This window comes from Cucurbita pepo, chromosome 11, assembly GCF_057944985.1.
Source record: "Cucurbita pepo subsp. pepo isolate OVF chromosome 11, ASM5794498v1, whole genome shotgun sequence".
In the NCBI taxonomy this organism is placed as follows: domain Eukaryota; kingdom Viridiplantae; phylum Streptophyta; class Magnoliopsida; order Cucurbitales; family Cucurbitaceae; genus Cucurbita; species Cucurbita pepo.
The window spans coordinates 11,690,424-11,716,968 of record NC_141808.1 but is presented as its reverse complement, the minus strand read 5'-3'; the positions used below and the strand labels follow the sequence as shown (position 1 = coordinate 11,716,968).

The following is a 26,545-nucleotide window of genomic DNA, read 5'->3' as shown; positions in this document are numbered from 1 at the left end:
AGGATACATTCTGGTGATGATATGACTAAGGTACGTTACGTAATGATATGTCCGTGATAGGTATAAGAACGTTAAGGCTATGGTAAGTTAGAGAACGATATGACTATGAAGTGTTTACGTTATGACTTGTTTATGAAATGATGCATTGTATGCTAGCTTATTGTGCTTAAGTACGTAGTTATGTAAACGTGAATGTATGATTTTAGTCTGATGTGATGTGTAATGCATGTAACGATGTGTGGTCCTTGAACGATTATGGCTTGTTGTATGAGTATTGGAATGTAACTGAATGAATTGTATGACATGAAATACGGTAAATTGCATGATACATAACCCCGCTAGGAATATGTATGATATGTAACGAAATGAGAATGAGAATGACATGTAAGCATGAAAACGTGACACGGGGTTATGTTCATTAAATGATGACGGTAGGACTAGTGGGACCTCATGCATATTGTGTGATCATGCATTTGGGGGGATACCCCTATCCCATCACGAGGGTACGGATGCGTACATCCAAATGGCAGGACAACGATCGTTATGCCCTGCGTGTTTTTCTAAACTTTATTTTTAGAGATTATGACGAATCTACGTGTTAAAAACGGTTTTTGTGAAAGACAATCAACTTCTGGACCTCCTTATTTTGATGGATCTAATTATACATGTTGGAAAGCTAGAATGAAAATTTATTTGCAATCAATTGATTATCAATTATGGTTAAATGTTAGTAAAGATCCTTATATTCCCATAAAAAAATTGTTAATAATATTGAGTAGCTTAAAATGGAGGATTATCAATTATGGTTAAATGTTAGTAAAGACCCTTGTATTCCCATAAAAAAATTGTTAATAAACTGTCTCTATTGTGTCCTAAGTAATGATGAATTTAATAGAGTATCTATGTGTTCTTCAGCCTATGAAATTTTGAAAACTTTTGAAGTAACTCATGAGGGAACAAATCAAGTTAAAGAAACAAAGATCAGCATGTTAGTTCATAATTATGAACTATTTAAAATGGATGCAAATGAATCTATAAGTGATATGTTCACTAGATTTACGAATATTCTAAATGTTTGAAAAATCTTGGAAAAGTATATTCTACTTCCGAAAATGTCAGGAAAATTCTTAGGTCTCTACCTAAAAGTTGGGAAGCAAAAGTGACGGCAATTCAAGAAGCAAAGGATCTCACAAAGCTTCCTTTGGATGAACTTGTTGGTTCTCTCATGACGCATGAGATTACCATGAAGGAGCGCATGGAAGAGGAGGAGCGCATAGAAGAGGAATCCAAAAAGAAGAAAACTATAGCCCTAAAGTCCATCACATCAGAAGTTGACTCCGACGATGATGAAGCCCTTGATGAAGATGATGTTGCCTACTTCACACATAAGTGTAAAAATTTCATCAAAAGAAAGAAACAATTTAGAAAATATTTCACCAACCAAAAAGGTGAGAAGAGCAAACATGATGAGATAATATGTTATGAATGTAAAAAGTCGGGTCATATAAGATCGGATTCTCCTCAAATTATCTAAGAAATCCAAGAAGAAAGCAATGAAGGCTACTTGGGATGTTAGTGATGAAAGTGCAAGTGACGTAGAAGTCGCAAATTTTTGCTTCATGGCTCATAGTGACAAAGATGATGAAGAAAATGAGTGGTTTCTCAAGACACATGACGAGAAACCAATCCAAGTTTGTGAATCTTTCCAAGAAGGATGGCGGCTTAGTAACTTTTGGCGACAACAAGAAAGGGATGATTTAGAAAGAAATTTTGGAGATTTACCTGTTAGTGACAAAGGAAAGGAAACTCTTTCAAGTAAAGAAGAAGTGAGCTTTAAATGAAAAGAAGGAAGAAAGTTCTTCATCAGTGCCAAAAGTATGGAGGTATGCCTCATCTCATCCCAAAGACTTGATTATTGATGATCCCGAACAAGGTGTGAAAACTCGTTCCTCTATTAATTTATTTAATAATCTTGCTTTTGTTTCTCAAATTGAACCAAAAAGTCTTAAGGATACCGAAAATGATGAGTTTTGGATTTTAGCAGAAGTGAATCAATTTGAAAGGAATAAAGTTTGGGAATTAGTCCCTATACCCTCTAATATTTCCATTATTCGAACCAAATGGGTTTTTAGAAATAAAATTGATGAAAATGGGAGTATCATTAGAAATAAAGCTAGACTTGTAGCTCAAGGTTATTGTCAAGAGGAAGGTATAGACTATGAAGAAACTTTTGCACTCGCTAGATTAGAAGCTATTAGAATTTTACTTGCATTTGCTTCTCACAAAAATTTTATATTATATCAAATGGATGTGAAAAGTGCATCTTAAATGGTTATATTATGGAGGAAGTTTATGTAGAACAACCTCCTCGATTTGAAAATTTTGATTTTCCACATCATGTCTATAAGTAGAAAACGACTCTTTATGACTTAAAACAAGCTCCAAGAGCTTGGTACAACAGACTTAGTAATTTTCTTATTGAGAATGATTTCAAAATGGGTAAGCTCAACACTACTCTTTTTATTAAAATTAAAGAAAAAGATATGCTATTAGTGCAAATATACGTTGATGATATTATATTTTTTTCTACTGATCCTTCTTTTTGGGAAGATTTTTCTAAATGTATGCATAATGAGTTTGAGATGAGTATGATGGGAGAGCTCAGTTTCTTTCTTGGACGTCAAATCAAATAACTGAAAGATGGTATCTTCCTAAATCAAGAGAAGTACGTCAAGGATTTACTCAAAAGGTTCAAGTTCAATGAATGTAAGATTGCAAAAACTCCAATGAGCACATCTACCAAGCTTGATAAGGATGAAAAAGGTAAATGTGTAGATATAAAATCTTATCGAGGTATGATTGGATCTTTACTTTACTTGACTGCTAGTAACCTTATATTATGTTTAGTGTATGTTTTTGTGCTAGGTTTCAATCTTGTCCTAAGGAATCTCATCTACATGCCGTTAAAAGAATATTTAAATATTTGTTTGGGACTATTAATTTAGGAGTGTGGTATCCTAGAAATGTTGAGTTTAAATTGGTAGGATATTCTGACGTGGATTTTGCACGAATTTTACTTGATCGTAAAAGTACTAGTGGAACTTGTAAATTTCTTGGTAGTTCATTAGTTTCTTGGTTTAGTAAAAAGTAAAATTCGGTTGCCTTTACGGAAGCGGAATATATTGCGGTTGCTAGTTGTTGTGCTCAAATTCTTTGGATGAAACAAACTCTTTGTGATTTTGGATTAAAATTTGATAGCGTGCCTATCTTTTGTGATAACACCCGTGCTATTAATTTAACCAAAAATCCTATTCATCATTCTAGAACTAAACATATTGACATTAGACATCATTTTATTAGAGAGCATGTGCAAATGGACATATTATTCTTGATTTTGTAAACTCTAATAATCAATTAACAGATATTTTTACCAAGTAGTTAAATGAAGAATTTTTTTGCAAAAATAGGCTTGAGCTTGATATTATTTGGTGTGATATATCTTGAATTTGAGTTTGGTATTAATCCGTGTGATATATCTTGAATTTTATAATCTTAATTATAGGCATGTTCGTAGGGGAGCATGTCATTCTTTCATTATTGTATTATTGTTCTTTTTTATAATTACTAAGGGGAGAAAATTAGGAAAAATATGTTCTAAATTTCTTATTTTATAATTAATGAATCATTTCGTTGTTATTTTATAATTAATGAATCACTTTGTTATTGTGTTATTTCATAATTCATTGACACACTAATATAGGCGGAGAATATGGATTTGAGTGAATTTCAAATTTATGATATTATATTAGATTTCATACTATTTTTCTTGAAATAGTAATAGTTTGTTATCATCAAAAGTGTGAGATGGTTGGCATTTTTGGCCCTTAATCTCAAATTAATTAATTTTAATTAATTAATTAATTAATGTTTCCATGATAACAAATCTACCTTTAATTATTAACTATTCTCAGTATTTTGTCCACAGGTTAAAGTTTTGTCCACAGGGTAAGGTTTGGAATAACGATTTCAACGTCTTTTTGGTTCACTCAAATTAGAGATAAAACGAAGAAGTTTCAGTCAAAGCAAGATACTCGACGTGATGATGTGGTGGCAAAATTGACATTATGGACCAATCAAATTCAAAACAAGATACCTGACGTGATGATGTGGTGACAAAATTGATATCATGGACCAGCGGCAAAATTGACATCATAGACCAATCGAAGTATGACATTTATAAATTTGGTAGAGTAACAAATGGTGGAGTTTTCAATTACATTTATAAAAGTTTTCGGTTACTTTTAAATGGAAAGAAATTATAATAATTTCATTTACATTTATGAAAACTAGTTGTTACTTTTAAATGAAAAAAAAAATAATAATTTCATTTACACGCCACTGTGGAAGAGTAATTTACAATTTTCTCACACTACAATAGACCTCTGTCTGAGAATAAGATAAACTATAGATTTACAATTTTCTCACCCTACAATAGACATTTCTCACCCTACAATAGACATCTCTCTCCGAATAAGATAAACCAGAAATAAAATTGAAAACTTGGAGAGAGCAATCACAGGCTTTTCAAAAAAAAAGTTTAGATAGAGGAAATTATAGAATTTGTGTATTGTGAAATGTTTTGTGGGTTGTGTTGTGAAAAATAGGAAGAGAATTGATACGGATCACTAAAACATGAACAAACGTGGACCACGAAAAATAATATTTATTTATTTTTAAATTTATCGTAAAAAATTATAGACCACATGTTTCATTTATATATATATAAATGTACCATGTAATAATATAATAAAAAAATGTTAATGAAAACATGATAGGTAATTGAAAAGTTTTATAAATTCAATTATAAATGTAATTGAAATGATTTTGTAATTTAAATAATTTTCTTTCTCAAAACTAGTTTTCATAGATTTCACATCATTTTTTCACATGATTTTTTTTTTTTAATTTAAATAATTTTTTTTCTCAAAATTAGTTTTTTTTTTTCATAAAGTAAATCAAATCATTATAATTATAATTTCTTTCCATTTAAAAGTAATAACTAATTTTTATAAATGTAAATGAAATCATTATAATTTTTTTTTCATTTAAAAGTAAATAAATGTAAATGAAATCATTATAATTTCTTTCCATTTAAAAGTAATCGAAAACTTTTATAAATGTAATTGAAAACTCCATCATTTGTTACTCTACCAAATTTATAAATGTCATAATTCGATTGGTCTATGATGTCAATTTTGCCACTCGTCCATAATATCAATTTTGTCACCACATCATCACATCAGGTATCTTGTTTTGAATTTGATTGGTCCATGATGTCAATTTTGCCGCCATATCATCACGTCGGGTATCTTGTTTTGACTGAAACTTCTTCGTTTTATCTCTAATTTGAGTGAACCAAAAAAGACGTTGAAATCGTTATTCCAAACCTTACACTGTGGACAAAATACTGAGAATGGTTAATAATTGAAGGTAGGTTTGTTATCATCAAAACATTAATTAATTAATTAAAATTAATTAATTTGAGATTAAGGGCCAAGAAGCAACACTAAGACACCTCAAGAAATTAAGGATATGAGACATATTCTCTATGTATCAGCAGTCGGTAGTCTGATGTATGCCATGTTGTGTACTTGACCCGACATATGCTATGCTGTGGGAATTGTCAGCAGATATCAGTCCAATCTGGAACATGTTCATTGGACTGTCGTTAAAAATATCCTCAAGTATCTCAGCAAAACGAGGGACTATATGCTAATGTACGGCGCTAAGAATCTGATCCTTACAGGATACACTGACTCAAATTTTCAGACCGATATCGATTCGAGGAAATCGACATCGGGATCTATTTTCACTCTGAATAGAGAAGCAATAATATGGAGAAGCATAAAGCAAGGTTGTATTGCTGATTCCACCATGGAAGCTGAGTATGTTGCTGCTTGTGAAGCAGCGAAAGAATCAGTATGGCTTAGGAAGTTCTTAACTGATTTGGAAGTCGTTCCAAATATGCATTTGCCTATAACTCTTTATTGTGATAATAGTGGAGCAATTGCAAACTCTAAAGAACCAAGAAGCCATAAGCGAGGAAAACATATTGAGCGCAAATATCATCTCATAAGGGAGATTGTGCAACGAGGAATGTGATCGTCACACAGATAGCTTCTGAGCACAATATTGTTGATCCATTTACAAAGCCCCCCACGGCTAAAGTGTTTGAAGGGCACCTAGTGAGTCTAGGACTATGAGTTATGTAATCTAGAGCAAGTGGGAGAAAATGCATGGGTATGTGATGCCCTAGTTCATTGTACTTATGTCTTTCTGTCTACTCAACATTATAAAACCCCACTAGAGTTTTAGTCCAAGTGGGAGTTTGTTTAGTCCAAGTGGGAGTTTGTTGGGTTTTATGTTCTAAAACTCATAGTTTGTAAACAAAAACATATTCTATTTTCAATAAAATTATTATTGATGTTTATTAGTAAAGATTGTTATTGAATAAAGTGAATGTTACCATCATTAATATAAATTCAATAAACTAAGAACACTATGGCTATAGTATGATTACTTGAAATATATGTAGAGACATAAGAGCGGATCAAGTTCAAGTATAAAGTCAAAATTATCTATAGTACAGGGATAAGACTGAGTACCTTATTCTGGAGACACTATGGATGCGGCCCAGTTTTGTATATAATATAAACAATGTGATCACTAAATTGTACATGTGGAGACATGTGAGTGGGGGCATCCTATGCAATGAGTATTGCATAAGATCAGACCATGAAGAAAACCACTCTCACTTTATAATGTCATTTACTATTGAGACTAATTTTTTTCATTCGATGACCTAGGTAACTCAATCTTAATCGTGAGCTAACTATGAACTCCTGTTTATTTGGAATTATTTTTAGATTTGCATGGGTGAGAGTGGCCCGAGTTCGCCGACTCAATAAGCCTCCCATTTCAGGGGGTAAGATTGGGTGAATAGTTGGGGACTCACTCCTACCCGCTTTTAGGGATAGTAGAGAGGTTGTTCCCTTAAGTACTAACTCCAAGTCTTGAATAAGGGACCCCACCCTCTCACTGGCCCGAGAGGGATTCGGTTTAGTGATTGGACCACAAACCAATTGTTCATTAGAGGATCAGTGGGACTTAAGGACCAAGAAGTAACTTTAGGGGTAAAATGGTAAATTAACCCAGCTCTAGTTACAAACAACCTGTGAAGGATCGACTTACTAATCATGGTTATAACAAATGGACAGAAATATATCTATAGTGAGGGGAGTGCAACTACTAGACTATAGTTGAGTGTCCTCGTAGTTAACGAATGTTGGTTAACAAGGTTAATGAGTTTAGCTGGTTAATCTAGGATTGTTGGAGCCCATGATCTATAGGTCCATTAGGTCCCCCTGCTAGCTCGTATCGGACTAAACCTTAGAACAGTGTGACGAGTGAGTTTGAAGTGTTCGAATCCAAATTAGGGTATACAGCTAAATATATAAAATATATTTAACCGCATTTTGTTTTAATTATGAATTAAACAAAAAGAGAGAATTGGAGATATTTAAATAAGATTTAAATATTTTAATTATGAATAGGGATTCATAATTAATATGTGCCGGAATTCATTAGGATTGACATTTTATTTAATGTAAAATATTAATTAAATTGTTTATTTAATCATTTAATATTATTTTGATTTGAAATTAATTGTTGAATTAAAATAAAGAAAGTCAAAAGGTTGACTTTACCTAATGAAAAGTACATGCTTGAGTTAGTGGAATATTGAGCGTCAAAATTTGGTTTAACCAAACATGCATGTTTGCCAAATAAACCCCATAAATTTGAATGAAATTTTGAGTGTCAAAATTTGGTTAACTTAATCCCACCAATTTGAGTAGAATTTTGAGTGTCAAAATAGAGTAATCAAGTTGCATGCAAAGTTTGCATGAAAAACCTTGAGAAAATCTCTCTTCCTCCACATTATCCTGATTCTAAAGCACAAAAATTATAAGCCATGGTTAAATTAAGTGTAATAGCCAAATAATAATAATAATAATAATAAAATAAAAAAATAAACAAATAAAAATAATTATATAAAAAAAATATATATGTCAAAATAATAATAATAATAATAATAATTCATAAATAAATAACTAGAAATGATTACTTAAAAATAAAAATAAAAATAAAATTTACCCACCCCTTCCCCACAAAACCATAAATAAATAACTAAAAATGATTACTTAAAAATAAAAATAAACATAAAATTTACCAACCTCTCTCCACTAACCTCTCATCCCAATCACATCCTCTTTCCTCCACCCCACAATATCACAAAATGGCATATTTAAGAAAAAGTAAAATGTGTTTCAACCAAAGTAGATATGATGCAGATTTACCTAGAGAGATTTTGGTATGTTATTACGGTAAAATCCTATCTCATTTTTTTTTCCTTTGTATATAGTTATGGTTAAAAGAAATTAATTTAGGATCAAATCTTTTTTCATATTTTACTAGATAATCGTATCCCATATTCAATTAATTAGATTTTTTGTTAGCATTTGGAGTGATAGGACATAATGTTAGAATCAATAAAATTCTAGTTGGCAGATTTATAAATCTATAAGATGGTAGCCAAACAATCGATTAAAATTGGCCAATAATATCGGTTTACATAATGAAAATAAATATAGGGTTAGAGTAATATCTTGTTTACAGACTTGAAAAGGTTTACAGAATTGAAAATCTATTTACAGAATGAAAATAATTACAAAGACGTAGGAGGGAAGATTGAGGAAAGATTTGCCGAGCAGAATTTAAAAATAAAACAGGAAATATGGGCATGGAACTCCATCAATTTTTGTCTAACAGTAAATATAAGAATTTTAGGATGGCCAATGTAAATTAGAGAAATAATTTTATAGAGTTCCAACTTGAAACTGATGTCATGGGCTCACATAGGTTGACTTGGATTTCAAAGGACGGAATTGAACTTTCATTAAGGATATATTCGTGACAACGACTTAAGTAACCAGGTAAGTGGCCTTACTATCGGAATGGTTATATTTGATGTTGACACGTGCCTGTGGTTCTGCACGTGTCATATATACTGATATGTGTGAATTATCTGTGAATCGGTAGGCTTATATTATGTTTGTGTTATGTTATAATATGTGAATTGTATGATAATAAGTGTGGTACGATGTGTTCAAGGATATGTTTGAGATATGATACGAGAATGATGCACAAAACGAAATGTAACGATAGGAGTAAGATACGTTCATGAAACGTTAAGGTTAGGTTACATACCGGAGTGCCATGGATAGGAGAGATTGATGAAATAATATGGTTAGGATATGGGTAGAAAGGGATAGGTTTGTGATAGATTGATAGAACGATAGCGTTAGGATACGTTCCTGTGATGATATGACTAAGGTACGTTCACGTAACGATATGACTGTGATAGGTATAAGAACGTTAAGGCTATGATAAGTTAGGGAACGATATGACCACGAAGTGTTTACGATACTCAATGTTTATGATACGATATATTGTGATGTGATGTGTCATGTTTAGATTGTTTTGTGTGACCATTGAGGTAATTGTTGTATGAATTGCACATTATGAAATGACATGTTAAAAGCATGGAGTGTTATGTTATGTTTTCTAAATTGTATGTATACAGCATGTTATGAATGACATGATATCACAACAAATGAAATGAAATGAAATGAAATGTAACCCCGTTAGGATTATGTATGATACGTAGACTGAAAATGAGAAATGACATGTTAAGCATGAAAGATGATAGTGGGGTTATATTCATTAATGATAAAAGTAGAAATATTGGGGACCCCATGCATTATGTGTTCTCATGCATTTGGGGGATACCCATATTCCATCACGAGGGTACGGACACGTACATCCAATGGCAGGACAACGATCATTATGTTTGCATAGCGCTGTCATGACGGTGACTAGTTCTAACGAGTGTCCAGCCTAAGGAGCTCCCAAAGTATGCTCGCCGAACAAGGAAAGTGGACCAGCGGTGTGCGAATTGACTTGTGAGCCCATACTCGCATGTATGGGCTGTGTGTAGAGTATATGATACACGTCCAAATTACCCGTTAGAATAGCACCGTAGGAAGACAGATTGAAAGATAGGTCCCATCATCTCATTTGCATGTGATTGTTGCATTTAACTCCAATAATAGGGTCACTTACTGAGTATTCTTTAAATACTCATGTCATGTGCTACTACATTTTTAAGGTTAAGGCAAGGTATTCCTGTACGGCTGACGACGACATCGCAACTCAAGACCATGACACATGCATATGATAGTGGTATTTATTTTCTTAGACTTACGCTAGAATAAGATGTTTTTAACTTAAACTCTTATTTATTTGATTTAGTCGTTTGTTGTGTCGTTTTAAAGATGTTTTCGAAACACATAAGTTCATGATTGTGTTTTAAGATAAAGGTTATGTTTTAAGGAATTGAAATGAAGTCTTCTGCATTCAATGTTTATGGTACATATGTACTAGCGACCTTAAATTCAGTAGAAAATTTCGGGTCGTTACACTAAGAGTGGTAAAAAAGTTGTGATTTAGCTATTGGAAGCAAAATGACACAGGGTAAGACTCATGTGTTTGGGATTGATATGGTGAAAAGTGTTGTGGAAGCTGTTTTTGATTATGGCGTTACTATGCACCTCTATTTATTGTGAAATCTTTGATATAAGTGTTTCACTTCTACAAGCTACAATTTGGAGATGAAACTAACATGAAACAGACCTGCTAAAGATGGAAATACTTGCAGTCTGAATAATATTCAGTTATGGAATTAACATTCCCTTCTTTTGTCTACTTGTAAACTTGTAGAAGCTACAATTTGAAGACAACATGAAACAAAAAAAATTATTATTTTTTTCACCCTTAACTATTATAATTCAAACATAATGAACTAATTATAATTTGTACCTCTAATAAACTGAACTAAAATAAATGAATGTTTGAGTTTTACCTGTTTATAAACAAAGGAGGTGCTCCGACAGTTAGTTATCGAGTTTCTTCCCTTTTGAGGCCACAAGCCATGGATTGTGAAGGAATTTATCCCTCCTCCTACACATTGTCCTAATTGTAAAGCACAAAAATTATAAGGCCACTGCTCGACAAACTAAAAGTTGTTAAAAAGCTGTTATGTAGCTATTGGAAGCAAAATGACACAGGGGAAGACTCGTGTGGGAGCTTTTTTTAATTATGGCGTTACTATGCACCTCTATTTATTGTGAAATCTTTGATATAAGTATTTCACTTGAACAAGCTACAATTTCAATTTGAAGATGAAAATAACATTAAACAGACCTGCTAAAAATGGAAATGCTTCTAGTCGAAAGAATATTCAGTTCTGGAATTAACATCACTCTTCATTGGTCTACTTGTTCACTTGTACAAGCTACAATTTGAAGACAACATGAAATAAGAAAATTATTATTTTTTCCCCTTAACTATTATAATCCAAACATAATGAACTAATTATAATTTGCAGTTACCAAGTTTGTTCCGTTTTGACGCCACAAACCAGTGAATAAATTTATCCCTCCTCCTACGCATTGTCTTGATTATAAATGTAACGACCCTAATCATAAATGCGGGTCGACACTCATAAACGATACCTTCGGGTCAATACTATACCTTAAATGCGGAATTTGCATTAAATGGGCCCTGATCATAAATGCGACTTACACTCGCCTTTTATTACCTCGTGAAAGAGAAAACGAATACAAGAGAAATAAAGGAAAAACAACAATATTGAAATAAAGAAAAAGAAACAAAACTGAAATCAATGTCTTACTTATACTAATGATGCAAACTGAATGCAACCTAGACTACACAATGGAAAAACAACTATCCTATGCATGTGCTACGGTTCCGGGGTGTTCGATGTCGCCGTCGATGTCACATGGGTGCCTTGCCCTTATCTAAAAAAGTAAAGTAGCACGAGGCTTGAGTAATACTCACTAAGTGGTCCCCTATCGGGGTTATGCAACAAACACATGCAATGATATGATGGAACTTATCTTTTTGTTTCGTTTTCCCTACAGTGCTGTCCTAACGGGTAAACTTTGTACGTGTACCATATACTCTACTCACAGCCAGTACGTGCGAGTATGGGCTCACCAGCTAGTATGCACACCGCTGGGCCACTTTCCTTATCTGGTGGGCATACTCTGGGAGCTTCTTATGCTAGAACCTGTTAGAACTAGTAACCGTCGCGGCAGCGCTATGCAATGCATAACGGTCGTTGTCCTACCCTTGGATGTACGCGTCCGTACCCTCGTGATGGGATAGGGGTATCCCCATATATGCATGAACACACATAATGCATGAGGTCCCCATTACTTGTACATCTAACATTAATGAACATAACCCCCCTTGTCATGTTCCATGCTTACATGTCATTCTCATTTTCAATTTACGTATCATACATATTTCTATATTTTAAATTGCATTATCTACATGCTTAATTTAATTTTACTTTTAGTTTTATTTTCGTTACGGTTCGAGATTTGAAGCCTCGAAAATAACGTAACGAAAGACTCAATGACTCTTCGTCTAGCAAAAACCGTCTGTTGGACCAATCAACCTAGACCTCTGATACTAAGTTGAGTTCATAAATTGGCTAAATCCAGCATATGACGTGCTCACAATCATTCCACCCTAGTCCTTGTTGATTCGTCCATGTATTTCTTCAATAAAAGTCCAAACAATTAACTACATGCTCAATGTGTGTTCGAGGGCACGGTTCTCGGGCCTATAAGCTCCAAGGCTCTTAAACTTTCACGTAGAGGTCCAAAATGAATCCAGATTATTATTATAAAAATAAAAATTGGAAAGATGGCGTCGCCCAGACTTGAATTGGAGACCTTCAGTGTGTTAGACTAACGTGATAACCAACTACACCACGACACCGTTGGAAGCCTCACTAGAAGGTCAGCCAAACTATAGAGTTAAGCCCAAACTTCCTAGAGCCTAAAGAAAAGCCCGTGGAAACCTACCAGGAACTGGATGCGATGACAGCCTACAAGTAGGCTGCTTACCGAGTACTTTTTTACTCACCGCATTTTAGATTTCTTTTTCAGGTCTTCGCTACATGTCGCTCGAGGTGGGGGAGCGTTCGAGAACTGCATTGTCACTTGAGGGTCGTTTATGAGTGTCGACCCGATTTGTGTACTTCGGGTCTTTTATATTTCGTTAGAAACAGTATCCCGAACTCTTTCTCCGTTTGTAACAAATTTTAACAACACTTGTTTGTGTTGCCTTTCAATTTGTTCTAGTCGAGGTGTTGTTTGATTTTAAATTGCATTATCTAAATGTTTAACTTAATTTTACTTTTAGTTTTATTTTCGTCACGGTTCGAGATTTGAAGCCTCGAAAAAAACGTAACGAAAGACTCAATGACTCTTCGTCTAGCAAAAACCGTCTGTTGGACCAATCAACCTAGACCTCTGATACTAAGTTGAGTTCATAAATTTCTTGGCTGAATCCAGCATATGACGTGCTCACAATCATTCCACCCTAGTCCTTGTTGATTCGTACACGTATTTCTTCAATAAAAGTCCAAACAATTAACTACATGCTCAATGTGTGTTCGAGGGCACGGTTCTCGGGCCTATAAGCTCCAAGGCTCTTAAACGTTCTCGTAGAGGTCAAAAATGAATCCAGATTATTATTATAAAAATAAAAATTGCAAAGATGGCGTCGCCCAGACTTGAACTGGAGACCTTCAGTGTGTTAGACTGACGTGATAACCAACTACACCACGACACCGTTGGAAGCCTCACCAGAAGGTCAGCCAAACTATAGAGTTAAGCCCAAACTTCCTAGAGCCTAAAGAAAAGCCCGTGGAAACCTACCAGGAACTGGATGCGATGACAGCCTACAAGTAGGCTGCTTACCGAGTACTTTTTTACTCACCGCATTTTAGATTTCTTTTTCAGGTCTTCGCTAACTGTCGCTCGAGGTGGGGGAGCGTTCGAGAGCTGCATTGTCACTTGAGGGTCGTTTATGAGTGTCGACCCGGTTTGTGTACTTCGGGTCTTTTATATTTCGTTAGAAACAGTATCCCGAACTCTTTCTCCGTTTGTAACAAATTTTAACAACACTTGTTTGTGTTGCCTTTCAATTTGTTCTAGTCGAGGTGTTGTTTGATTTTAAATTGCATTATCTAAATGTTTAATTTAATTTTACTTTTAGTTTTATTTTCGTCACGGTTCGAGATTTGAAGCCTCAAAAATCACGTAACGAAAGACTCAATGACTCTTCGTCTAGCAAAAACCGTCTGTTGGACCAATCAACCTAGACCTCTGATACTAAGTTGAGTTCATAAATTTCTTGGCTAAATCCAGCATATGACGTGCTCACAATCATTCCACCCTAGTCCTTGTTGATTCCTACACGTATTTCTTCAATAAAAGTCCAAACAATTAATTACATGCTCAATGTGTGTTCGAGGGCACGGTTCTCGGGCCTATAAGCTCCAAGGCTCTTAAACTTTCACGTAGAGGTCTAAAATGAATCAATGTGTGTTCGAGGGCACGGTTCCCAGGCTTACCAAGCTCCAAGGTTCTTAAAATTTCTCGTAGAGGTCCAAAATGAATCCAGATTATTATTATAAAAATAAAAATTGCAAAGATGGCGTCGCCCAGACTTGAACTTGAGACCTTCAGTGTGTTAGACTGACGTGATATCCAACTACACATTTTTTATAAAGAATTCTTTTATATTTGGTCTTGAAAAGATTAAATGTACAAATTATTTTATAAAGAAATACACATTTTTGGTTAATATGTTTGATTGATTTCATGGCTAATGTGATATAAATCTTTAATACTCAAATCTATTTGCCTGTTTGTTGTGATTCTTCTTGATTCTTATAATGTATCTTATAAAAATAATTGTTAGATAACTCCAAAACTAATAAGAAATATGAATAATATTATAGACTCAACCACTCATCGATCTATGGGATTGGAGGCATTGGTAAGACGACTTTGGCCAAAGCTTTATACAACAAAATTGCTCACCAATTTGAAGCTTGGTGCTTTCAATCGAATGTTAGGGAAGCTTCAAAAATGTCCTTGTTCAACTCCAGGAAATCCTACTCCATGAGATCTTAAAGGAAGATTCGAAGATTTTAGTAATCTTGACTAAGGAATCAACATTATAAGGAATAGACTTACGTTCAAAGAAAGTTCTTATAACTCTTGACGATGTGAATAAGCTTGAGCAACTAAAAGCATTGGTTGGTGGACATGATCGGTTTGGCCTTGGTAGTGTAATCATTATGACAACAAGAAGCAACCATTTACGTTCCATCCATGAATTTGATGAGCAGTATGATGACGACACACTTGAACTTTTTAGTTAGCATGCTTTTAAGAAAAATCATCCACCAAGTAATTACTTAGACCTTTCAAAACGTGCTACAAGTTATTGTAAAGGTCTTCCTTTGGCTCTTGGTGTTTTGGTTTCTTTCCTAAGAGACCAAGCAGAGTTTTTTATGGGCTTGAAGAAAAAGTAAAGGAGATTTTCCTTGATATTTCTTGTTTTCGAGTGGGATAAAAAGTTGACTACATTAATAATACTATTTCAATCCAAATTTTGAAATTTTAGTCCTCGAGAATCTTTCCCTTATTACGATTAAAACTAACAAGGTGCACTAAGCTTGAAAAGCTTCCAAGCTACTTCAAGTTAAAATCTCTTAAATATCTTGAACTCTCAAGCAGATCTAATCTCAAAATGTTTCTAAAAATTGCTGAAAACATGAAATTTTTAGTGTCGTTGTATTTGGATTCTATCGACATAAAGAAGCTATCTTCATCAATTGGAAACGTTTATGGGCTCAAGGTCTTAAACCTTGACGGTTGTACGAACCTCATCTCCACTCCTACCACTATTTATTTGTTACATAATCTTAAAGAACTTCATCTTAGTGGCTGTTCTACATTTGAAATGCTCTCCAGTAAATGGAACTCACCAATCCATCCAATATACTCTTCTTCAAATTATGGAAACTTACTGAAAAACCTTATGTTTCCCAGTTGACTTTGTTGAATCTTCAATGTTGCAACATATCAATACATATTTTTTGGAAATTTTATGTGATGCCGCCCCATTCTTGTATAGTCTACTCTTGTCGGAAAATAAATACTCTCATGTATCTATAAGTTCATGTCCTTGTGGAATCTCCAATGGAGGAATTGCAAGTTTCTTCAACAAATTCCAAACCTTCCTCGGTGTATACAAAAAATGGATGCCACTGGTTGTGAATAGTTGGTTAGAAGTCGAGACAACATTTTAGATATAATATGAAGCAAACAGGTTCATCTCTACTCATTTTTTTTTTGTTCATATTGCACTTTTTTCTCGTTAATATTTCCATGTATGTTGATTTTTACGTCATAAGACATTACACGGGTGACTTTACTGGGTGATTTTCCTAGAGAGTTCATTCTAATGAATAGAGAAATCTCAGAATGGTTCAGCTACCAAACTATATCAAAGTCAATAAAGGTTAGCTTTTCGACATGATCACAATATAGAAAGAAATTTAGCTACCTATGCTATGATCAGGGTGGATGGAGATTCATATCAAAGGAAAGCCTTAATTTTATGTAACATATTCATCGGATATAGACTCCAAAGTTCTTTTATGAGAAAATTTCCATCATCAACAACAAAATATACATGGTTAGTAACAACTTCTTCTCCAACATTTAGTAATTCCGAGTAGCGAAAGATTGGAATGATGTTACAGTCTAGTTTGAAGTTGTGAAACATCATAAGGTTAATGTAACTATAAGAAGCAATGGTATCGATCTCGTCGATGAGGTCCATGGGATACAAAACGATGTTAGGGGCCAGGGGTAATGTATACAGATTTTGATGACTAAGAGGAATTGTCAAGCCGGTGAGTGAGCTAAAATGCATGGAATTGTGTAAGAATTTAAGGATGAAGATGGTCAGTTGAATTGTGTAAGAATTTAAGGATGAATTTGAGAGAGTAGACTCCAAAATGCATGGAAATGTTAGAAAGACCCTTAAACCCCCAAGTTGTTTAGTAGAAATGCTTCTTTGGAATAGAAAATCATCCCTAAGGTGATTATTTCCATTTTTTAAGGCGTTGACAATGAGTTTCATGGAAGGAAAGTTTGTTGTAAGTTCTCAGGAAGGTATATTGTCATAACACTCGTTTAGTTCATGACGTTCATATTCTCATTTATTTTGGTTATTAACTCTCATTTAGTTCTTAATCATATTGGTTCATATTCTCATTTTGATACATGAATATCTTAATTCATGCATGAGCATTAATGTTGTTATGACTATATAAAGGTCAGTCTAGTGGTATTTGGTTTCGATGTGGAGCCATTACCATTTTATATTTGTCTAGTTTCATTTACCAACAAGTGGTATCAGAGAATTGAAGGTTATGGCATTAAGATACCACAAGTGGGGATTTGAGATATCGTGAAAGACTTAACCTCATCAACCACTAGACATATTCACACTCACTATCAATTATTGAAGATAAATTTCTCATTTCAAGCCTGCTTATTTGTTCTTGGAAATCATATTTTCGAGAATTCGATTATCTCTATCTTTTCGAATTTTATTGGCTTTGGTTGCTCAATTAATCTTGAGTTTGCACAACTCGATGTAAAAACTGTTTCTTGTATGGAGATTTGAAAGAAGAAATATATATGATGCAACTAGTTGGTTTTCGAGTAGTTGTACACCAACATTTGGTATGTAGATTGAAAAAAATCTTTGTATGGGTTGTTGGTGATGTTGATGATTGTTGGGAGTGAGTCGGGCTAATTTAGGGAATGATCATGAGTTTATAAACAAAAGAATACATCTCCATTGTTAGGAGGTCTTTTGGGGAAGCCCAAACCAAAGCCATGAGACCTTATGCTCAAAGTGGGCAATACAATACTATTGTGGAGATCTATAACATGGTATAGAGCCATGCCCCCTCAAAAAGTAACTTCTTAAGTGTCGAACAAAGGGTTCCAAAGAAATTGTTGGGAGTGATAGCGAGAGTGCTATTTGTTTGTCGAAAAACTAAATCCCTTAAGTGTCGAACAAAGGGTTCCAAAGAAATTGTTGGGAGTGATAGTGAGAGTGCTATTTGTTTGTCGAAGAACCAAATCCCTTAAGTGTCGAACAAAGGGTTCCAAAGAAATTGTTGAGAGTGATAGTGAGAGTGCTATTTGTTTGTCGAAAAACCAAATCCATCATGCTCGTACCAAACGTATTGATGTCCGATTTTATTTTATTCGAGAAATTATTGATGAAGGAGACAATCTTGGTTCATGAATCATCTTAATTCATGTATGAGCATTAATGTTGCTAGGCGTATACAATTGTTTGTCTAACATTATTTTGAGATGTGGAGTTGTTGTCATTATGTATTTAACTAAATTTATGAGATGGCAGGAACAATGTAGTTAAAGTTGTTAGATTGAATGGCACGATGACCTATACGGGTCACGACCTCATGTATTTATAGATGCGTATAATGAAGATTACATTCCAAATCTATGATTTGGTAACAAACCATAAAATCATAGATTTGGTAACAAACCCTTCAAATCATAACAACTAGTAAATCTTAGACTATTTTAGTATATACAATTATGATCTATTTTAGGTTTAACACCCCCCCTCAATCTGGACGATGTACTACTAAGTTCAGATTGCGCCTAAAATAGCTAAAAGAAGGAGCGGGCAGTGGCTTTGTCATGATATCGGCGAGTTGATCCTTAGAAGATATGAGTCGAACATCAAGCTGACGAGTCGATACTCGTTCACGAACGAAGTGATAATCAACCTCAACATGCTTCGTCCGTCGATGAAAGATTGGATTGGCGGATAGGTAGGTGGCACCAATGTTGTCACACCATAGGCTAGGCGCTCGCGCTTGCGAGATCCCGAGCTCACGCAAGAGAACTTGGATCCAAATTAATTCGGCAGTGGCATCAGCAACCGCCTTATACTCGGCTTCCGTACTAGAACGAGAAACTGTCGATTGTTTCCTCGAACTCCAAGAGATAAGATTGCCACCAAAAAAGATCACATAGCCTCCAGTGCTTCGACGATCATCAGGATTCCCAGCCCAATCAGCATCTGAAAAGGCACTCAACAAATCAGTGCTCGACTTTGTAAGACACAAACCCATATCAATAGTGTCATGTAGATAACGGAGAATTCGTTTGACTGCCGCCCAATGTATAGAAGTCGGAGAAGACATGAACTGACACACTCTGTTGACACAGAAGGATATATCAGGACGTGTCAGAGACAAAATTGGAGAGCACCAACGACACTTCGATAGCGAGTAGTATCCTCAGGTGAGAGCTTTTCACCACCATTCAATAACAACTTCTCACTGGGAAGCATAGGTGTGGGCACACCTTTGGAGGTGAGCATATTGGTTCTGGCTAATAAATCTCGAATGTATTTATGTTGTGTCAGAATAAGTCCACTAGAAGTATGGCGGACCTCAATCCCAAGAAAATAACTCAAAATACCAAGATCCTTGATGGCAAAATCATCCTGAAGCTGTGTAAGAAGTTTCTCAGTAGCCGTAGAAGATGAGCTGATGATAATAATATCATCAACGTAGATGAGGATATACATCTGAATGCCCATTTTGTTAAAAATAAAAAGAGAGACATCAGCCTTTGAAGGTGTAAAATCCAGCTGTAATAGTTTGGAGCTAAGGCGAGAAAACCAGGCACGCGGAGCTTGTTTAAGGCCATAAAGCGACTTATCCAGCTTGCAGAGATAACCAGGGTGTTGAGAATCCACAAATCCAGGGGGCTGCTTCATATAAACATCTTCATTAAGAAGGCCATGAAGAAAAGCATTTTGAATATCAATCTGCCGAATAGCCCAACCACGAGAAATAGCAAGAGATAATAAGAGTCGAATGGTAGTGGGCTTAACAACTGGACTAAAGGTATCATCATAATCAACGCCATACTGCTGTTTAAAACCTTTAGCAACCAGGCGTGCTTTGTAGCGATCAATAGAGCCATCTGGCTTTTGTTTGAGTTTGAAAACCCATTTGCAATCAATAACGTTAAGACCAGCACGAGGAGGAACTAAGTGCCATGTCTTATTTTTTTGAAGTGCCTGAAATTCATCATTCATTGCCTGACGCCAGAGGGGATGCTCCATAGCAGTAATATGTGAAGTAGGTTCAGAGGCAGAAGACCGAGCTACAAGATATGTTACTGTTCCATCTGTACGCACCTTGGGTTTCTTGATATTGTGCTTCAATCGAGTACCATACGGATGAGTAGTAGGTGCAGGATCCACATTTGAGGGGACGGCCGTATCAGCCGTTGCGAGGGGAGCAACCGATTGTACGCAGTTGGTTGACCAGCGGCCGAGGATTCGACCGGGCATTGCACAATATCATCTGCTGGAGGAGGAGCCGAGGCCTCAATCATTGGCGGAACAACCAATGCCGATTCGCATGGCAGCGACGCGGAGGATTGTTGCGGCAATTCCGAACCTGATGTAGACACCAAATTTTCTGCATCCAAAGAGTTAGTAGGCCCAGACATATGCATGTGATCATTCTCCAAATTAGTACTGCTATTACCCAAATGCAAGGTGCACAAATCAAGGGCATTATGCGTCGACTGCATGATTGGGGAAGAATTAGGTGAGGCTCTCTTGAATGGAAAAACATTTTCATCAAATATGACATCTCTAGACATATAGACACGACCAGAATCGGTGTCAAGACACTTATACCCTTTATGTGAAGAACTGTAGCCTAGAAAAACACATTCCTTTGATCGAAAAGAGAGCTTTTGTTTGTTATAAGGACGAAGATGAGGCCAACAAGCACACCCAAAAATTTTTAATAAGGAGTAATTTGGTGGGGTATGAAAAAGAAGCTCTAAGGGGCATTTTTTATCGATGACACGAGTAGGAACACGATTGATGAGATATGTGGCTGTAAGAAACGCGTCGTCCCAAAATTTAATAGGTACATGAGCATGAGCTAGAAGGGCTAGGCCAGTTTCAACAATATGACGATGCTTGCGTTCAGCAGACCCATTTTGTTGATGTGTGTGAGGGCACGAAACACGATGACCAATTCCAAGGGAACGAAAAAATGTGTTATGAATTTTCTGATATTCCCCACCCCAATCAGATTGGACCCACTTGATTTTAGTATCTAGAAGGCGCTCAACATGAGCTTGGAATTGCAAAAATATACGAGGAGCTTCTGTACGATCATGCATCAAATAGATCCACGAAAATTTACTGAAATCATCAATGAAACTAATATAATATTTAAAACCCCCAACAGATGGAGGTGCAGGGCCCCAAACATCCGAAAAAATAAGTTCCAAAGGTGACGAAGACCTATGGGAAGAACTAGTATATGGTAATCGATGACTCTTTGCTAACTGACACGCATTACAAACTGACAAAGATGACTCACTAGCACACGAAATATTATTTAGACGCAAAATGGATTTTATTACTTGAGATGAAGGATGTCCAAGACGTGCATGCCATTGGGCGTGAGTAGTAGATCTGCTCACCAAGGCGTGCTTGAGATTATCGACATCGGATGGCTTAATAGGATAAAGACCAGATTCACACCTCCTATTTAGGAGACTTTTCCTCGACTGTCGATCCTTTATAGAAAAATGCCAAGGATGAAATTCAAAGAATACGTCATTATCACGAGAAAATTTATGAACAGAAAGAAGATGTTTGGAAATTTCAGGCACATGCAAAATATTACGCAACGCAAGAGGACGAGTAGCAGTATTAATTAGAGAATGACCAGTATGCAAAACACGCAAACCTGCTCCATTGCCGACTTAAACTTGTTCACCTCCATGATAACGTTCACGCACAGCGAGACGATCCAGGTCACTGGTGATATGGTCCGTAGCGCCTGTGTCGTTGTACCAATTTGGGTCAATCTTGTAAGAGGAAGTAGCCGCCAGTGCCGTAGGAGGAGCAGAAGAAGGTTCATCTTGATAGGACTCATCCATCCTATGCCAGCAGCGGATAGCAGTATGCCCCACTTTGCCGCAGATCTGGCAGGAAGGACGAGCAGAAGGGCCACGACGATCACCAGCAGAACGAGAGGGTGCATAACCTTGAGAACGACCACGACCGCGATCCCTACGCCCACGATTCTTCTGCTGACCACCACGACTAGCATAATTGGCAGAAGATCCAAGATTTAACTGAAGTTCAGCCTGGTGTTGTAGTTGGCGAGCTTCATACGTCATTAGATGTGCAAACACATCATCAAGGGTGAGGGCTTCACTCTTGGTAGTCATTGAGGTGACAAAGGGATCATAGTCAGGGCCAAGACCAGCGAGAAGATACGCGATCACATCATCATCCTGCAAGGCAGAGCCGGCGGCGGCCAGCTCAGTGGCTAGCCCTTTGATCTTACAAAAATAATTTGCAGCAGATTGATCTCGTTTCTTGGACGTGGCGAGCTCAACACGAATCTGAGTAGTGCGAGCACGCGTTGACGATGAAAACATCCGCTGCAGGGTATCCCACGCCTCCTTGGACGTAGTAGCAGCAACCACATCATGAAGAATCTCCTCAGACATGGAGGAGAGAAGGCCGCTAAGGACTTGTTGATCCTGATCATACCACTGATTATAGGCCGGATTAGGGACCAGCTCAGCACCAGCAGCAGTTGAGGAAGGGATCAGCTTGGCAGGTGCAACATTGGTGCCATCGAGGTAGCCCATAAGCTTCGTACTCCGTAGGTAGGGGAGGAGCTGGGCACGCCATATGATGAAGTTGTTTTTGGTTAGACGAATTGTGACAACATGGTGTAGAGGGATTGGATATTGTTTAAGGCCAAAAGTCGCCATGGTAGTCGAATCGGCGTTGGAGATGGTGGATGGAGATGAGGAAGAAGACATGGTGAGGAGTTTAAAAAATAAACCTTGGCTCTGATACCATGTTAGATTGAATGGCACGATGACCTATACGGGTCACGACCTCATGTATTTATAGATGCGTATAATGAAGATTACATTCCAAATCTATGATTTGGTAACAAACCATAAAATCATAGATTTGGTAACAAACCCTTCAAATCATAACAACTAGTAAATCTTAGACTATTTTAGTATATACAATTATGATCTATTTTAGGTTTAACAAAAGTCATAAAGTTGCATAATCCACCCGCTTTTAAAAAAATTAAAAATTTAAGATTGCTCATTACTTGAAAGGCAAGATTTTCTACTAATCTTAAATATCTACCAAATAACTTAAGGTAAAATCTTGTTGGATATATTATATTTACAACATGGCCGCCTATTAAATTTGGAAAGGATGGAAGGTAATTATATTTTCCCTAGAGTGATGGGAAGTTTCTTCTTAGATTTTAATTTTTTTTTTTTTTTTTTTTTTTTTTAGCTTAAAAAAAAGTACAAATATATATTTATGTAATAATAATAATAATAATAAATAAAAGCTATTAATATGATGAAAAAAATTTTAAGGAGCTTAAATAATTGTATTTTATCTAAATTAGGTTGGACTAATATTTATTTATTTATTTTATTTTATTTTTGTTCCTTTTCCATTTATGTTAGGATTGTAAAATGTTGAAGCTTCATGATCTTAGTTACTCTACTTTTATTAGAGTAAATCCGTGACTCCTATGCGCCATCAAGTCTAGAAGAATGGTATATTATTCCTACTTCAGTTGTTTCTTTTGGTAAGCTTGTTATCTTTGACCTTCACTTATCAAACTTTAAAAAACTTCCAAGCTACCTCATGTTGAAATCTCTTAAAACCGAAGGAAGAAGAAGAAAAAAAAACTTGAAGAACTTTAAAATTAATATGCAGTATTAAACCTTTAAAACTTGTATCTCAATAACTGCACAAATTTAAGAGCGATTTATGAATCTCTGAATGAACTTGTTACCTTGAACCTTGGAAAATGCTCTAACCTTGAAAGGCTTCTAAGCTGCCTTACACTCAATTCTCTTAAATATTTGAATTTCGCTCCTTTCAAGAAGCTTGAAGAGATTTACTATTTTATATTTTATAAATAACCCTAAATTCTAAACCATAATTAGTAGAAGAGTGATATTGTCTGTGCCAAAATTAAAATCATTTTTAAAGTTTTGGTCGAAGAAATTTTGGTACAAATATGTGCTAAAATTACTTTTTAAAAAATAACTTATTTGCAAAAGACCTTTGTTAATAAAATTTTTGTAAGATTTTTTTATATAAAATATTATTATAGGTATAAATTGCTTATATATGTAGTCACGAATTAAATGAATAGAACCACGAGTAAATCTATACGGTTACGAATGGAGAAAATTTAATGTCATGAACGGAGGGATCTCAAATCCATCTTTTGACGAATTTCAATATTTTCATAAATGTTTAAGAATCCAAACAATCTATGATGTGGATTTGTCAATGAGCGGTATTCTCACTGTTTAGTCTATATTACCGACAATCTCCAACACAAACATTTGGACCATAAGTTTAAATTAGTTCCATTAATCAAAATCATAAATTTAACGCTAAAACAATGTCATTAGTAAATAAATATTTTTTTATAAGTTTAACATGTTTATTTGGTAAGTCTTTTCAGTTTACAATGTGAAACAATGCCTATTTTATAAGTTTACAACAGTGAACAATTAACTATTTTCAATTTTTTATAAGTTTCATAAATATATTTTTTTTTTTTTATAAATGATTGATTGAAAAATAATTAATAAATACACTATAGATGTATTTATACACTATAGATCTAGACTCCAGCAAGAGCACATCTGGGTATATCTACACTATAGATGGAACAGCAATAAGTTGGATGTCCAAGCTTCAGAAATGCGTTGCTCTTTCATCTACTGAAGCTGAGTACGTGGCCATAGCTGAAGCTGGAAAGGAGATGATATGGATGACAGAGTATCTAGAAGAATTAGCCGGAAGCAGTGCAAGAAGATCCTTTATACAGATAGTCAGAGTGCCATACAGTTGGTGAAAAATCCAGTCTATCATTCAAGGACAAAACACATTAGAAGACGGTACCATTTCACTCGCAGGTTAGTGGAAGAAGGCGATATGTGTTTGGAGAAGATAGAGGGTGCAAAGAATCCAGCAGACATGTTGACAAAATGTGTTGATGTTGAAAAATTAAGGCTATGCAAAGCCCTAATTGGTATGGTGTAGGATTAGTCTCCAAGTCGGAGAATTGTTGAGTTATGGAGTCTGCTCCCTATATTTATAGCTTGGTCAACGGCTATATCCGATAAAGCTATATTTGGTAAAGCCATACATGGTATAGTGCAATTAAACCATTTGTTTACAAATAATCAGGAGTTTGACATTATTTTTTTTATAAACTATAAAATTTATATACAATGTGTTGCACATAAAAGACTAAAATAGTTTTTTTTTTTTTTTTTTTTAATTTAGTTAGTCACTTTTAGTAAATACAAATGTCGTCCATAAATTTATATGATATAATACTTTGTAAGTTAGACAAATTTAAAAAGAAATAAATTATGTAAGAGAAAGTTTCTAATTCTTAATGGAGGTTTAAGTTCTTTTGTTTTTTTTTTAATTTTTTTTTTAATTTTGATGAATTAATATAAATTGATATAAATTTATGATGAATTAATTTTAATATTTATTATCATCCATGTAAGAAAGATTTTAAATAAAATTTTTGTATGTTTTTATTATAATAATTAATATAGATAGATAGGTAGGTGACATTGAAAGTTGATAAATAAACTATATTAAATTTATTTATAATTTTTTAATTTAAATTTTCTATTTCAATCATACCTCTATATATATATATGGTATTTCTTATACTTTTATTATTATTATTACTATTATTTTGTTTAGTTTTTTTTTATAATATTTTATTATTTTTAGTTTCTTTTTTATTATATTTTTTAAATAAATTTTAAATTTCTTTTTAAGTATATTAAAAAAAAATTAATATCCCAATACATTATTATTTTCTTTAGTTTCTTTTATAATATAATTTTTTTTATAGTTTTTTTATTTAATTTTTTTAAATATATTTTAAATTTCTTTTTAAGTATAACAATAGTACAAGTAGGTGAAGAGTTAATTTATGTATAGGTAGGTAGAGTCAATTTAATACACTCTAGTTTTTTAATATATTTTAAATTTCTTTTTAAGTTTATATAAAAAAATTAATGTCGTAAGTAAGTGAAGTTAATTTATATCGTAGGTAGAGTTAATTTAATACACTAACAATAATTTTTTTTAATATATTTTATTTTTTTTAATTTTTTATATTATTTTAGAGTTAATACCATAGTACTTTTTTATTATTTTATTTAGTTTATTTTATAATATTTATTACTTTTAGTTTCTTCCTTTCCCCTCAATAATTTGAGTTAAATTTCCCTTCCATTTCTCCTATTTCTTTGTT

At 34.5% G+C, this 26,545-nt stretch overlaps 2 non-coding genes and 1 pseudogene across 2 annotated transcripts; 1 reads left to right on the top strand and 2 right to left on the bottom strand.

The window, feature by feature from the left end:
* The first annotated feature begins 948 nt into the window (after window positions 1–948).
* LOC147790280 (uncharacterized) lies at window positions 949–16,813 on the top strand (annotated as a pseudogene).
* Window positions 13,775–13,848, bottom strand: TRNAV-AAC (transfer RNA valine (anticodon AAC)). Its single transcript has one exon. It is a non-coding gene; the product is annotated as a tRNA-Val (tRNA).
* Window positions 16,814–22,347: 5,534 nt separating the features above from the next.
* On the bottom strand, window positions 22,348–22,487 carry LOC147790279 (small nucleolar RNA Z247). The gene has a single exon (XR_015423036.1). It is a non-coding gene; the product is annotated as a small nucleolar RNA Z247 (small nucleolar RNA).
* Between the last annotated feature and the right edge of the window lie 4,058 nt (window positions 22,488–26,545).